At 38.2% G+C, this 15628-nt stretch overlaps 1 protein-coding gene across 16 annotated transcripts in view; it reads right to left on the reverse strand.

Moving 5' to 3' along the window:
* The window catches only part of Erc2 (ELKS/RAB6-interacting/CAST family member 2), an 882113-nt gene that overhangs the window by 674627 nt on the left and 191858 nt on the right, over nt 1–15628 (reverse strand). The window lies entirely within an intron of this gene.

The raw sequence follows: 15628 nt of genomic DNA on the forward strand, positions 1-15628 counted from the left end.
CATGAGCAATTATTGAAAGCTTTCCAGATGAGGTGACTTTTGGGTTGAATCTTTGTTTTGACTGTAAAAATATTCCTCTGTATAATAATTCTAATAATTTTTCCATTTCTGCCAGTTAACTTCTTAAAAAAATAAAAAACAATGGAATTCACCCAGAGTTTAGTGATGTATTGTATGTTCTTCCTATTTACAAGTGACATTAAAGATCAAATTCTTCATCTGCCTCGGGCATCCTAAATCCAACTAATGTGTTACTCTTTGCCATCTGAATTTTTGAGGTCCCTAATCTATTTCCTTCAATTCACCAATCCTTGCCAACAATTATGCAAACATTTGCACCACTTTCAATGGCTAACGCAATGATAGGTTTAAATCTATATACTTTCTTGCAATGCTGCTGCAACTAATTCTGTAAATACAGTAAAGTAAGATTCAGGCATTGCTGAATGTTTTACAGTATTAGTTATAAACCCCTAAAATAATTTATAATGGAAATTATGAGATGTCTTTCACTACAGAGGATATTGGTAGTAGGCCCAGTGACAGAACATGTGTTCATAGGAGCCCACAACTGTATGTATGCAATACACGTACACAGAAAAGGGTTCTATTCATTTAACTCAAATTTATTCAGAAAAGTTTTATGTTATTTATTTTCATGAGTTTTAGACAAGATCTTTTTTAGCACATTACAGAGGCCTGGAGGGGCTTTCTGCATAAAAGACAAAGCCAAGCACTGTTATTGCAAAGTATAGTAACTCAGTGTTTTGAGAAACATGGCCAAACATATTTGAATATGAAGCCATCAGGCCAAGAAATCTTGGTGTCTACAGCTGAGGGCAAAATTGGCAGTTGGATTCTTATTATCATGAGATTTTGTGCTACATTGTGGCTACAAGGTCTAGCCTGCCTTAACCTAACCAGGATTCATATGCACGCAGCAAAAACATTTAAGATGCAAATATGTCATATCACTTATGTACTGGTAGAACATAAGGCATTAGAAACCTGGTATGAAGTTCTTTGGTGGGCCCATTACAAACTGTGTGACATTAGTTAAAGTACTTAAACTTTCTAATGCCGTTTCTTCATCTGAAAATGCCATAGAAGTAGCATCTACCTCCTACAAGTTGTCATGAGGCCTAAATGAGCTAAGACAGGTAAAATCTTGGCACAGTACCTGAAACAATAAATACTAAATACATATTAACCAAGATTATTACCCATTTTGTCTGACATTTCCATTATAAATCATACTCACAAAATCTACATCAAATTCCTCAAATAGATACTCTTACAAAATAAAAGTGTGATGCACAAATGGTTTTGCCCCACACCACCTAAATATCTAAAGCTCAAAGGTAAACTAAAACCCAGAGACCATACCATAATGAACAATATGGAGGAAAAAGCTAAAATGTAAAACATATAGCAAGAGATAGCTATAGCACTGATATTCACGCTAAGAAAATGACAGTTTGGACAACTTACCTTTAGGAAATATGAGGAACTTGTCATCCTTTGGGGTGCTATTTGGTGTTTGGAAAGAATTTTTTTACTGGAATAAGATCTAAGATCTAAGAAGATTTCACCTTCAAAAGGAAGCTTTGAAAGAGCGTGAGGAGGCTTCTGTCACAGTTTGACTTCTCACCCCACCCCCACCTACAACACACACATATTTCAGGTAATTCAGGGAGCAGCTCAGGAAGCCTTCTCATTATATTTTTTAAAGCTCCCTTTCCATCATTAAAAAGGCACACATTGCTAATAGGTAAACATCCTTCAGTTGAATAAACTTGAAGCATGACTATTCCTAAGTAAAGTTGCCTTCATTTCCCAAAACTCCTGGGCACACTTAAACTGACATGTGAAATTCCATGAACTCCTGGCAGTGGGTAGAGGATTGCTAAAGTGCTTAAGCCTACAACAGGAGACTCAGTAAGAGACAGACTAACTGACTAACCCACAGACGAGCAAAATCTTAATGCCTAATGGCAAATTATTTTTAATAAAGAGCCAATCAAAAATTTACTAGAACATGAAGGAGACTTTAAGAGACCACTTAACACAGGCTGCCTGAGTGGGACTGGCTGAAAGTGCATTACCATCGAAACACAATACTTTGGTGATCTAAAACAGGGTTGTACCCATGGATTGGCTGAGAACCCTTCTTATCCACCACAGTGACTAAAGCATGTTCCCAACTGCCACCAGATTCCCTGACAGTATCATGATTCTAAGTCTCAAGTTGATCAGTAGAATGACTCAAATGTCCAATTAAATTTTGTTTGGCTAAACTATGATTTTAAATCATACTGGTATTGTTTAAACAGTGTTTAAGAAAAAGTTAACTCAAGTGAGAAAAATTCATGTACTACTTCAATCTTGGCTAGTATCTATCCCTACAGTTGACACAACTGTTTTATTTTAAATGGATTGTAAAATGTTACCAGAATGACCTTAAGATCAATTTTATAACTGCACTCTCCTGGTACACAGGAAAAGTAATGTCCAAAGAGAAGCCAGTCAAAAAGAAAAATAAATCTCATTCAAGGGTGCCATCTAGCGGGCAAATGAAGTGGCTCTAATGTTGCTAAGCAACATTTGGATGGCTTGTTTAAAACCCCAAAGTCTTGGAAGAAACTTAGTTCAGTGTTTCCCAAAATACGTTCCTTGATAACAAGATCTGTCATCAAATACATTAGAGATGTGCTGGGTGAAACACTGTGGAACAGACATCTTTATTATAGGCTATCTTGCAGACTTATATATGTCAACACACCCTGGGAATCTCCAAAAGGAGAAATGGCATTTCTCACTTATATTCGTTCAGGGACACTCTTTACTTGAGTATGCCTCTAAGCTCCCCATAGAACAGTGAAGTTTTTTAAAATAATGGGAGAAATGCTGATCTAATCCAACTCCTGCCTCTAAGTTTTACACATGAGGGCTCCAGCAATTTAAGCAATGTATTCTGGTTCCAAGACAGTCTTATAAACTGTCAAGGCCCACAGAAAGTCTTTCTCTGTAACCTGAGGGGTAGATGTAAGTGGGAGACAGACTATGAAGTACTCCCCCTTGTTCCTCTTCTCTAGCATTAAAATTCTACTGTGAAAGGTCAGGACACTTCAAGTTATGTGCCTGTTAGAAGGACATCCTTTTGCAGTCAGATGAAATATTGATTTTAAAACTTAGAATCACAATTTTATTCCAAGTTTTAACAATTTTAATCTGGCTACAGAGTTATATGAATATTATATGGTCAAAAGTGGTAGCTCATCTCTGTATGTTTTTGTTATATTTCACTGAAACACAATTTTAAGAGTGTATACAACATTTCTGATGCCTCTCAGACAGGTCCCATTTGAATGTAAACCTGAAGAACAACCACAATGCCTAATAGTGATTGTAAAAAAAAAAAAAAAAATCAAAGAATTATAACCTAAAGCTTTAAGAAGAACATGCCTTACACTTGTCCAACTTAGGTAGATATTATGTGGGATGATAATATTAAAATTACAAAGGCAGCTTCCCAGGCAATTGTTACAAAATGTTCTGAAAAGTATGTTTTCCTTTGGAAGTAAATGCAACATCTAAAACATACATACACACACAATTGTGGATGTTGTATTTATGAGCATGCCAAGGAACCTATGAAGCTGTTGGCCATACAGTAACTTTCAGAGTATTTTGTTCAGGTTAAGACTGAGTGGCCTCAGGTTACACATCTTCTAGGGTCAGCATGAACCACAGCCAAGTCTCCAAGTCTGACACGTCTCAGTGTTTTTCACCACTGCACCTTACATGCTGGCTATTCTGAAACAGAATTATGTGTTCACAAACTCTGGTTCCATAGCCTACTCCCTACTCTCAAAATTTAAAAATGGGTTGATAATAACTTGAAGATTTAAAAACAAACACAAGGCATGTTTGATATTTTTTAAAATCATTTTGATGACTACACGATATACTTTTAGTGCTAGATTAATAATTGAAAAATGTTTATCTCCTCTTAAGAAAATTCTTATTTAAAAAATTATTTAAGAAAACTTAAGGTTTTTTATTTAAAAACAAGAGCAGGAGAAAAGAAATCGCTCTCAATATCTTTGGGCATAAATTTTTTTTCTGTACCAAGAATTGATTTTCAAAGGATATAGTCCAAAAGCAGAATTATAGGATCCAAGGGTAAGATTCACTTATATTGACAAGCTTTTTTGCCCAAACTTATACCAATTTATACCAAATTTGGAACTTCTTAGCCCTAAGTTATGAATAGGAGACTTGAAAGATAACTGTAGGTGTGATCACTCCTCATTCAGTCTATGTCCAACAATCTTAAGGCTTTGGAAATACTCAATTTGTTTGCATACAAACATGGTCTTTAAGGTAAGAGTTTATATGTGCAATACAAATTCTAAAGATGTCCTGAGCTCTAAAATCCTAAGTTTTCAACAGGATTTGTACATCTGGTATGTGAAGAAAAGCTCTTAATTAGGAATTCAACCTCAAAGTCTTAACATAAACCAATTGCTACATACGGACTGGTGTTTTAATTGGATTAACAGATGCCCAAGTGCAAAGTGGAAACCAGACAAAAGCATTGTCAGTTAGGCTGGACAGGTTGGGAAAGGGCCAGTGCCCAAGTATGAAACTGTCACAGCTCGGCACCAGTGTTCTGGCTATAATTTCTTTAGGTCTGCCCTGGAAGGCTATCCCCTTTTATCCTGCACATGGATTAGGCAATATGATGGGGTAGCTCTCAAGAGGCATGAACTAACCTGAAATACTTTCTATATCCCTATTTCAAAGCCCCAGACTATACTCAGTCCAAGAGTAAATGACATTCCTCATGAGTCCCAAACCACAAAACTTTCTCATTTTTTCACTTCCAACATATCACTTTATAGCCAGTGCTCCTTCCTTTTATGAACTTTCTTAAGGACCCATGAGTATTTCCAAAGTTTTAACTCTATGCATAGCAAATTCATTGAAAGGAGGATCCACTTTTCCTTCCAGTATTCCCAAAGACTACTGGTCAACTGATATGCCATATATTTGCATAATCATTCATTCATTTATTTAAATATTTTTATACTCTTATTATGTGTCAAATCCAATGTCAGTGTCCAAGAAGCTGAGTCAGTAACTCTAACCTCATTTACTTATCAATTGTATGATCTGGGGAAAGATAGCTAATTTCTCTGAGCCTTTGTTCTATGAGATAATGGTTCCTGTCTCACAATATTAAATAATAGTATATACATCCTAAACAATGTGAAATAATATAAAGGATATTGTGTCCAATACCTGTCAAATATTTTAAAGTAATTTAAAGTTTAAAAAAAAGGAATTTAGTTGATTCTGGTTGTAAAATATTGTAGCAATTATTAAAATACAATGTGTAAAATATAGCTTTATATTTAATATACAAAATAGATCTATTCATCTGAATTTCAGTATAAGCAACAAATTCTAATCCCACCCCCTACTGAAAGATAAAGGTACAATTAATCTTAGCAACTGGAAGTAACCATCACTGTTTTTTGAACCTTAATCTTAAGAGTCTCTCCTTTCTCCATCTTCTCATCTATCTTTACCTTTCTGACACGGCGAAGGTGGCTTCTGAGACATACCTGCTCAACACAGTTAGAACCAGAGTTTCTGATGCCACAGGAGTTGGCCACTATCCTCTGGCATCGTTTATTAATGACTAGAGTACCCAGCATGGACTCCAACAATGTCACTGCACTCAGTCCTTCTTGTTCCCATCCCAAGCCTTCCTAGTCTTCCAATGTTCTCAGCATTGTTACAGCTTCCCTTGAAGGCTCAGGACCTCTTGGCTGCTTTCCTATCACTGAAGCTTCACTCCTATCAGGCTGCCTGCAACCACTACCAAATTCTCCACTCAGAGAACTAGTGAATGTGCATGAGCTAGTCTCCTCAAGCTGTCCTGGAATATACATATTCCTCCTGAGAAACTTCTCCACACTTTCATATGAGATTTCTGGATCTGAGGAGACATATCTATTTTCTGCCTCCATCACAAGAAATGGGACAGAATACAGGGAATCTTTTCTTAGAAACCTGCCTGCTTTCCAACTCCAACCTCTTTTGGACCTCATTTTTCTTCCCTGTAGGTTGAATTCTTTCTCTTCTTTGGGTGGGAAAACCCTTTTCTGCCATTAGGCATTCTCTACTGTGGCTTAAATACTTGTTACTCAAAGTGTGGTTTGTGGACCAGCAGCATGGACCACCTTGGAGCTTATTAGAAATGCAGAATCTCGGGCTCTACTCCAAACAGACCTGATGAACGAGAAGTCGTATTCGAACAAGATCCCCGAGTAAGTAGAAACCTCATTACAGTTTGAGACACAGTGGCCAAAAGATAAACTCCAAGACAATTCTTCCAATTGGACCTTCATGAAGAAAGACAAGAAAAAACCTCTTTTCCGACAAAGCTGGTCATGGAAAATCAAACCCAGCCTGTTGTCTAGATTGCTACAATTTTAAAACTCCATCTGGAATCCCAAAAGTAAGCCTTACCCCTTCCATAGAGAGAATAAACGGACACTTTTGAATTGTCAAAAGGAGACTTGTAGAGCATCTAGACACAACAATTCACTTACCACAAAGGAAAATCACACTGGTTGATATTACAAAAACAACCTACTATATGTTTGTCCCCAACAGGTGATTAAAAATCAACTTGAAATGAAGTTAGTACTCAATAAGAGTTGGACACAAAATTGAGTTGACTATGGCTTTGAGATTAATAACTCACAATGAATATTATATTAATACGAACATAATGGAGGCATAACTTTTCTTTCATTAATATATAGAGTATTTGCTCTTGATAGCCAGAAAATTTCACAATTTATCTTTTATTGTTATAGTCAGTGACTTAGTATCTAAGAAGTTATTTTTCTTTTTTTCTTTTTTTAAATTTGTTTAGTTATACGTGGAAACAATATCTTTATTTTGTTTATTTATTTTTTATGTGGTGCTGAGGATCAAACCCAGTGCCTCACACATGCTAGGCAAGCGCTCTACCACTGAGCCACAACCCCAGCCCCAAGGAGTTATTTTTCAATGGAGGGAGTCTTATGCAGAAGAAAGTTTGGCCATATGCTTAAATGCTTACATGTGACCTTAAGAAATAATCATTTAACATGTTGGTGCCACGCTTTTGTGCTTCTCAGTTTCCAGGAACCATGAGCCAAATAAACTCCTATTTTTTATAAGTTACCTGGTCACAGGCATTTTGTTACAACAACAGTTAATAGATTAACATACCTTATATAAACCTCACCACATACATCAATGGTAGTCATTTTCGTTTTTAATCTGATTGTAGTACAGGGGGTAATTTCTCATCTTCCTCTACAAAAAGGGAAAATGGACTGCCAGAGATTTTTCTTTTTTCCATTCTTCTTTGTTATACATGACAGTAGAATGCATTTTGACATATCAAACATACATGAAGTATAACTTCCCATGCTTGTGGTTGTACATGATATGGAGTTACACTGGTCGGGTATTCATATGTGAACATAGGAAAGTTATGTCTGATTTATTCTATTGTCCTTCCCATTCTCCCCCCTCCCATCCCCCCATCCAATCCGGTGAACCTCCACTACCCTCCCTGCATCACCCCCCATTCCCCCACCTATTGTAAGTCAGCATCCGCATATCAGAGAGAACATTCAGCCTTTGGTTTTTTGGGTTGATTTATTTCACTTAGCATGATAGCCTTCAATTCCACCCATTTAACCACAAATGCCATAATTTCATTCTTCTTTATGGCTGAGTAATACTCCATTGCATATTTATAGCACATTTTCTCTATCCATTTTTCTGTTGAAGGGCACCTAGGTTGATTCCGTAGTCCAGCTACTGTGAATTGAGGTGCTATAAACATTGATGTGGCTGTGTCACTATAATATGCTGATTTTAAGTCCTTTGCGTATATGCTGAAGAGTGGGATAACTGTGTCAACTGGTGGTTCCATTCCTAATTTTCTGAGGAATCTTCATACTACTTTCCAGAGTGGTTGCACCAATTTGTAGTCCCACCAGCAATAAATGAGTGCACCTTTTTCCCCATATCCTCACCAACATTTATTGTCATTTGTGTTCTTGATAATTGCCATTCTGACTAGAGTGAGATGAAATCTCAGTGTAGTTTTTTTTTTTTTAATTTTTATTGTTGGTTGTTCAAAACATTACATAGGTCTTGATATATCATATTTCACACTTTGATTCAAGTGGGTTATGAACTCCCATTTTTACCCCATACACAGATTGCAGAATCACATCAGTTACACATCCATTGATTTACATATTGCCATACTAGTGTCTGTTATATTCTGCTGCCTTTCCTATCCTCTACTATCCCCCCTCCCCTCCCCTCCCCTCTTCTCTCTCTACCCCCTCTACTGTCATTCATTTCTCCCCCTTGTATTATTTTTCCCTTTCACCTCACTTCCTCTTGTATGTAATTTTGTATAACCCTGAGGGTCTCCTTCCATTTCCATGCAATTTCCCTTCTCTCTCCCTTTCCCTTCCACCTCTCATCCCTGTTTAATGTTAATCTTCTTCTCATGCTCTTCGTCCCTACTCTGTTCTTAGTTACTCTCCTTATATCAAAGAAGACATTTGGCATTTGTTTTTTAGGGATTGGCTAGCTTCACTTAGCATAATCTGCTCTAATGCCGTCCATTTCCCTGCAAATTCTATGATTTTGTCATTGTTTAATGCAGAGTAATACTCCATTGTGTATAAATGCCACATTTTTTTTTATCCATTCGTCTATTGAAGGGCATCTAGGTTGGTTCCACAGTCTTGCTATTGTGAATTGTGCTGCTATGAACATCGATGTAGCAGTGTCCCTGTAGCATGCTCTTTTTAGGTCTTTAGGGAATAGACCGAGAAGGGGAATAGCTGGGTCGAATGGTGGTTCCATTCCCAGCTTTCCAAGAAATCTCCATACTGCTTTCCAAATTGGCTGCACCAATTTGCAGTCCCACCAGCAATGTACAAGTGTACCCTTTTCCCCACATCCTCTCGAAATCTCAGTGTAGTTTAATTTGCATTTCTCTAATTGCTAGAGATGTTGGACACTTTTTCATATATTTGTTGATCAACTGTAATTCTTCTTCTGTGAAGTGCCCGTTTGGCTCCTTTGCCCATTTGCTGATTGGGCTATTTGGTTGGTGTTAATTTTTTTTGAGTTCTTTATATATCCTGGAGATTAATGCTCCATCTGAGGTGCTGGTGACAAAGATTTGTCTCCCATTCTGTAGGCTCTTCCTTTTGTTTCCTTTGCTGTGAAGAAGCATTTTAATTTGATACCATTCCATTTATTGATTCTTGATTTTACTTCTTACACTTTAGGAGTCTTGTTAAAGAATTCGATTCCTAAGCCAACATGATGGAGGTTTGGGCCTACTTTTTCTTTTAATAGGCACAGGGTCTCTGGTCTAATGCCTTGGTCCTTGATCCACTTAGAGTTGAGTTTTGTGGCTGCCAAGGATTTTAAAGCAATTTCTTTCATGTCAGTAATTACAAGAGTCAATTTCACCTTCTAAATTCTCATCAAGGACTTTGTTCCTTAGTTGGAGATTTCAATGCAAGGTACCAACCACCTCAGTTTACAACGAAGATAATAAGTTATACTCAGAGACGTCCCTTTTTTCCAAATGTCCTCTTGTACTTTCAGATAAGTACACTCTAGCACTATATTTTATGCAAGAAAATCCTTTCTTTCTTCATATCAAGTCATATGCAGAAGCCTAACAGAGCAAACAGGGCATCCACATTACTCTGGATCAAACAGAATAAGGTGACCAAATGCCCTAGCCTGTCAGGTCTTATTCAGTGGCAGATCCTAACTCACCCCAAGAACTCTAAAATTCCCTCAGGACACCTTTAAAATATACTGTCTCTGATGCAGACCAAGGGTTGGCAAACTTTTTCTGTAAAGGGCCAGATAACAAACATTTTCAGTTTTGTAGGTCAAATCATGTACTGCAAATACTACACTTGGCTGTTATAGCTCAAAAGCAGTCAGATAGTTTGTAAACAAATGGGGATGCTAGTCCTTCAATGAAATTTATCTACTAAAACAAGTACCAGATGGATTTGACCCAAGGGCTAGAGTTTGCCAACCCAAATCTAGAGACGTAGTTTTTATCATTTCTTGGTTTATGTAATGTTTAAGATGTAGAAACAGAACATATTGCAGAAAATACCTAAAACTGCATTTGTTTCAACTTGAATTTTTATTTATTTTCACTTTACCCACAATATTTACCAAAGTGGTTCAAATATGAAAATCATATCTTACTCATTCACCAGGGGGCTGTTTAGGAACTTAAAACTATGTTTTTCTCCATAAATCATGATCATCTCAAATGTAATCTTTCACACATGGTGAATTTTAATTCTGAGAAGATGTATTGCAATCCTACATATCAATCCCACCCCCCCTCAAAAAGTTGTGTCTCATACATATCTCATGAAAGTAGGTTTCGCCCCTATTTACTCAAGTGTAAGTAGCTGATACTGAAAAATGGGGCAGAATCAAGAGTGTTTCCTTAGAATAAACATTATACCAGCATGACTGGTGATACAGTAGGTATGGGAGAAAAAAATTCGGGTTTTGTAGTAATTTTTTATAGAACATCCTAGATGCTTCCTAGGATATTAATATATATTTATAGTTTATAATTATGTTTCACATCAAATCATATTATATCATATTATACACCATACTGATAACAATCAGGGTCTCTACCCTAAGGGTTCATGGAAAGGGGTGCCCAGAAACCATGCTGTATTCATATGGCCATTCCCCAAAATCTAGGCCTGACTGGAGCGAAGATGAAAACTGACCCACACTGGACTCCTCCCACATTCTAGCAGGGTCCATAAGAAGTAAATTCAAGATTATGGCTTGGCAAATTTTATCACATAGGCAGATGCAGAAAGAGCGGTACTCAGAGCAGCAGTGGAACATCTTGATGGTTCTCAGGTTCCCACCTCCAGTACTTCCTCAGGACCAGGAACATCCAGCACTTGGATTCTACAAGTTGCCTTGTCAGGAAAAATTCTTTTCTGATTAAGCTAGCTGGGGTTTCTAAAAAACAAACAGAGTCCAAACCTCCACATATATTTATTTCCCTGTCTCTATTCTCATTCCACATTCCTAACCACACTGCTCAGTCTTCTCCAGAGAGAAAGCAAACATGCTTCATTAGTTTGATCTGCAAGTGAGGAAAGCAAGTTCTTCTAAAACTTGTGTGGAACCCTCAAGAAACTACCCCTGTATTCATATACCCTTAGACTCTTGCAACTGGCAAGCACCTTTTTATAGATAGCTGATGAGAATAACAGATTTTACATAAAAATGGAAAAAGTTACCAAAACAAGTAAAAGACTGAATGAAATGTAACCAACAAGATGTCACCTTAATTTCTGTGCCAAAAGAAACAATTAAAAAACAGAAGAACATCACAAGTGTGCCCCACTCCTGGACTGTCAAAACACAACAGCTCCTGAAGACTTGCTATAAACTCAGGTGGTCTCTTTGTCATCTACCCTGCAGCTGTTGAGCCAGGCCAGCTCTGGAGTCAAGCACTGCTTACAAAGTTGAAACATCCTTTCCCCAGGCAAACTGAAGATGGCAAAGCCAGAATGTGTCTCCAGTAACCAAGCTCCTGAACTTGTTATTGACCACTGTGCTCTAACACATGCCCATCTGATCTCTCTCCATCTCCCCTATTCCCTGTCCACTGCACCCCACACCCTACTCAGAATCAATCTTCTTTTCTCTAATCCAGCATCCTGTTCCCAGACCAGAATGCCAATTTGGTTATGTCCCACCATTATACAAAACCTTTAGTGGTTTCCTAAAGCTCTGGGATAAAGTCTTGACTAATCACCATGGTCCACAATATCTTACAAAATCTTTCCTTTCTGCTCCTCTTCATCCTCACAAAAGCTTCTCTCCATCTTGTCTATTCTGTTCTAGGTATTGTAGACCTAATTAATTCAGTTCCTTGTTTGCATTATCACATTTCAAGTGCTTAAGAGTCACCTGTGACTATGGCTTCCATACTATGTCCCCTCCTACTCCTTGTTATGTGACTGGAAGGGCAGGAGCCACATCGACCCAACATCCAGCACCATGTCTGATACAGAGCAGACACTCAATAAAGGTGAGATCTTGGGAACCCTTAAATCTCAGGCAGAGCCATCACAAGTGAAGTTCTAGTGAGCTTCAACAGTTAACAGGACGATGGCAGGAACTTCCAAAGAGAGTTATTTGACTAACAATAGGTTAAAGAGGCTGCTGAGGAAACTGTATATTTCATCAGTATATTTTTGGCAAAATGACTCTTTTTAAAAGCAGGTAGTATAAAGGTCAAACACAGTGTAACAGATATTACATCATGCTAGCCTCTAGTTTTATTGGGGGAAAAGATGCCCAAATGGGGCTGGGGTTGTGACTCAGCAGTAGAGCATTTGTCTCGTGCGTGTGAGGCACTGGGTTCGATCCTCAGTACCACATAAAAATAAGTAAACAGAATAAAGGTATTGTGTCCATCTACAACTAAAAAACAAAAGTTAAAAAAAAAAGATGCCCAAATGCAAAACTGATACTTTAATTTCATTCTTTGTTTCTTCTAGAAATTAGTGTATAGTCACCCTTGTCACCTACATTTTGTTAAACATAAGATTTAAACTCATATCATACCATTTAATCTCATTTCCAAAATGAAAATCCAATCTGATCATCCTTTTGACTTATACAAATTTTAGTAGCCAATTTTAGTCCCATCTTAGTCCTAATATGAATATCCTCAGGTAAGCAGGAATGTTTAGTAAGAAAATATTCCAAAGACTATCACTTCTTCCTTGATCTCACATATAGGAGTTGCAACATAGAAATTACAACTTTAGATGTTTTCACAGTCACAAGCTGATTACCCTAAAGCAAAATTATCTTTTTAATACCTACATAGAGACTGGCCACAGAGGAAGCACTTTCAGAACAAAAAGTAGCAACAAGAGGCCAGTTTGGCATAGGACTCCAGGAAACAAATTTCCATTCATTTTATGGCCTTTCAGGTAGAGAAACCCTTCTCACTCTCAGGCTTATGAAAACTTACAAGATAGTAAATTAAGTTCAAAACTACTTTTATTTTTAGTCTACTTATTCAGCTTTTGATTTTCTCATTTACAAGCAAGTAAATGAAATCAGCAAGATGGTGAAAGAGGTCCCAGTCTTCTCTTTCCCCACCAAGAGCAACAATTAAGCAGTTATCAATGAACAAAGGTGACTCTGTAAGTGTTTAAGGATTCAATTTAAGTAGCCACAGCAAAATAGTGAAAGAAAAAAACATGAGGATAACCACACAAAAAGAATAGGAAGAACAATTTCACTTTGCCTGCATTGCCCAATCCCCAAACCCAGCACAGCTCGACAGGTGGAGGGAACTCCTTGTTTGAGCACACCCCTGCAGAGAAAAGAAGGGCAAAGTACACAGCCAGCCTCCCTAGGCTTTCAGGAACCTGCCCAAACAACCAGCTTCAGTTCCACCCCACCCAGCTCTCTAGGAGGACGGCACAGCTGAGCTGTCTGGAGACAGTGGGAAACAAAGAAGATGGATAGGCTCTGTCAATATCAGTCATGCAGAGAAAGTCACCATGACCCCAAGTGCCCTGCTTGGCATAGGACTCCAGCAGACTTCTTCACTGAAGACTTCAACAGCCCCCACACACTCCCTGCAGCTTTCACCACAAATTGGTGAAGGCAGTGTCTATAATTTAGGACCTTCGCAACTTGTTCTGCAAGGCCCCAGAGCAGCTTTCACTTCTGAGGAAACCAACTTCCAGCAGAGCAGCAGCAGACTCCCTGTAGCCTTCACCTCTCAGGGCCACAAAGTTGTTGTTGTTTTTTCCCCCCACCTTCACAGTTTCTAGATATCTGCACTGTGCTCCCAGGAGCCACCCAGAGCTGCTGGAAAACCACTGCTGCAGTTTTCCCAGGCTAGGAATGCAACACTATAGTCTCCCCCAGGTGCCTGACCAACCACCACTCTCCCCGCTTCAGAGAACTAAGTGAACTGCTTTTATCACAAGTACCCAAGCCCAAGGTTCCAGCTAAACAGCTCCAAGTACCTGACCCACCATCATTCTTCCTGGGCCACCCCTCCATGAGTGTTCTGATCCAGGGGCGGAAGGCACTTTCAAAATATGTGCCTGCAAACAATCCCAGGAGGAAAAAAAAATGCTTATAATCAATGTCTAGAACCCTCAAGCTGTCTATGTATATCTATATGACTTGATCCCTACCACCAGCTCACAGTCGGCTTCTGCAGTCATGTGTATCCAGGCTTTCAGTCCCCACTGCCATCTGTTCATTCACAGTCAGCCCAGACCCCCTGCCTCAGATCTTAGCCCTTGTCACTGTGCAAGAAACTGTAGCTGGTCTCTCCTGCTACACATGTATCTGCAACAAGTTCCAAAGTGAAACATATACATATGCCTTAGGCCTCTACTACTGGTGGACCCAGCCTCTGGCTCCTAGACCCACAGGTAAAGATGAGAATCCCAACAGCTTCTACCTGAGCCAGTGAGACACAGTGCCTCCCTGAATTTGGAGCCACCATATGTCCTCATACTTGTTGCTCTGAGACAATGAACCCAAAACCATAGTGCACCCTAAGGTGCCTCTCCACCACCTCTCTCCCTATAAGGGACAGTCTTTCCTTATTAACCCATTCCATAAAGTCTGGAACAGACGACTGACTGTTTCTTCAAATGACACTTCACAAATACAGAGGTCATAAAGAATCAGGGAAACCTGAAACCACCAAAGCAATACAATAAGCTTCCAGTAACTAATCCCAAATAACTGAGGACCCATGACAAAGAATTCAAAATAATGGTTCTAAAGTAATTCAACAAATTACAAGGGAACATAGATGCACAATTTATCAAAATCAGGAAAATAGTAAAAGAACAAAATGAGAAGTTAAACAAAAAGATATAAAATATGAGTAAGAACATAAGAGAAGTTTTAGAGCTGAAAAATGCAATGATTGAACTAAAAAATGCAAAGAGTTTCAACAGCACATAAATTAAGCAAAAAAAATGAAAAGCAAACTCAAAACCTACTATACAATGATGCTTAGGTATGTGTGACAGATCACTTGGAATCATATCTTCAGAGGAGAAAAAAAAATGAAAACAAATGAAGAAAGCCCTGGGATATATGGGACAACACAGAAAGCAAGCATTTATGTAATTTAGGTTCCAGAAAATAAAGCTTAATGAAATAATGGCTGAAAACAAAGTTTCATATATGTACACACAGGTACAGGAAATCTCCAGTAAAACTCAACCCAAAGAAAAGTTCCCCTAGACATATTATAATCTAACTATCAAAAAATCAATGATAGGCGTGACCTAGATATGTTGACACAAGATGACAGGACTCTTACTGTACATTCAGATCAGGTCTGGACTTGGCCTTCTAGGATATCACATTTGCTACACTACAGTGATGCTAAGGTATGTGTGACAGGTATTTGGTTCACTTAAAAACACAAACTGAAGTC

Source organism: Marmota monax, unplaced genomic scaffold (assembly GCF_021218885.2).
Source record: "Marmota monax isolate L192 unplaced genomic scaffold, Marmota_monax_Labrador192_F-V1.1 WCK01_AAM20220418_F8-fsc00042, whole genome shotgun sequence".
Lineage (NCBI taxonomy): Eukaryota > Metazoa > Chordata > Mammalia > Rodentia > Sciuridae > Marmota > Marmota monax.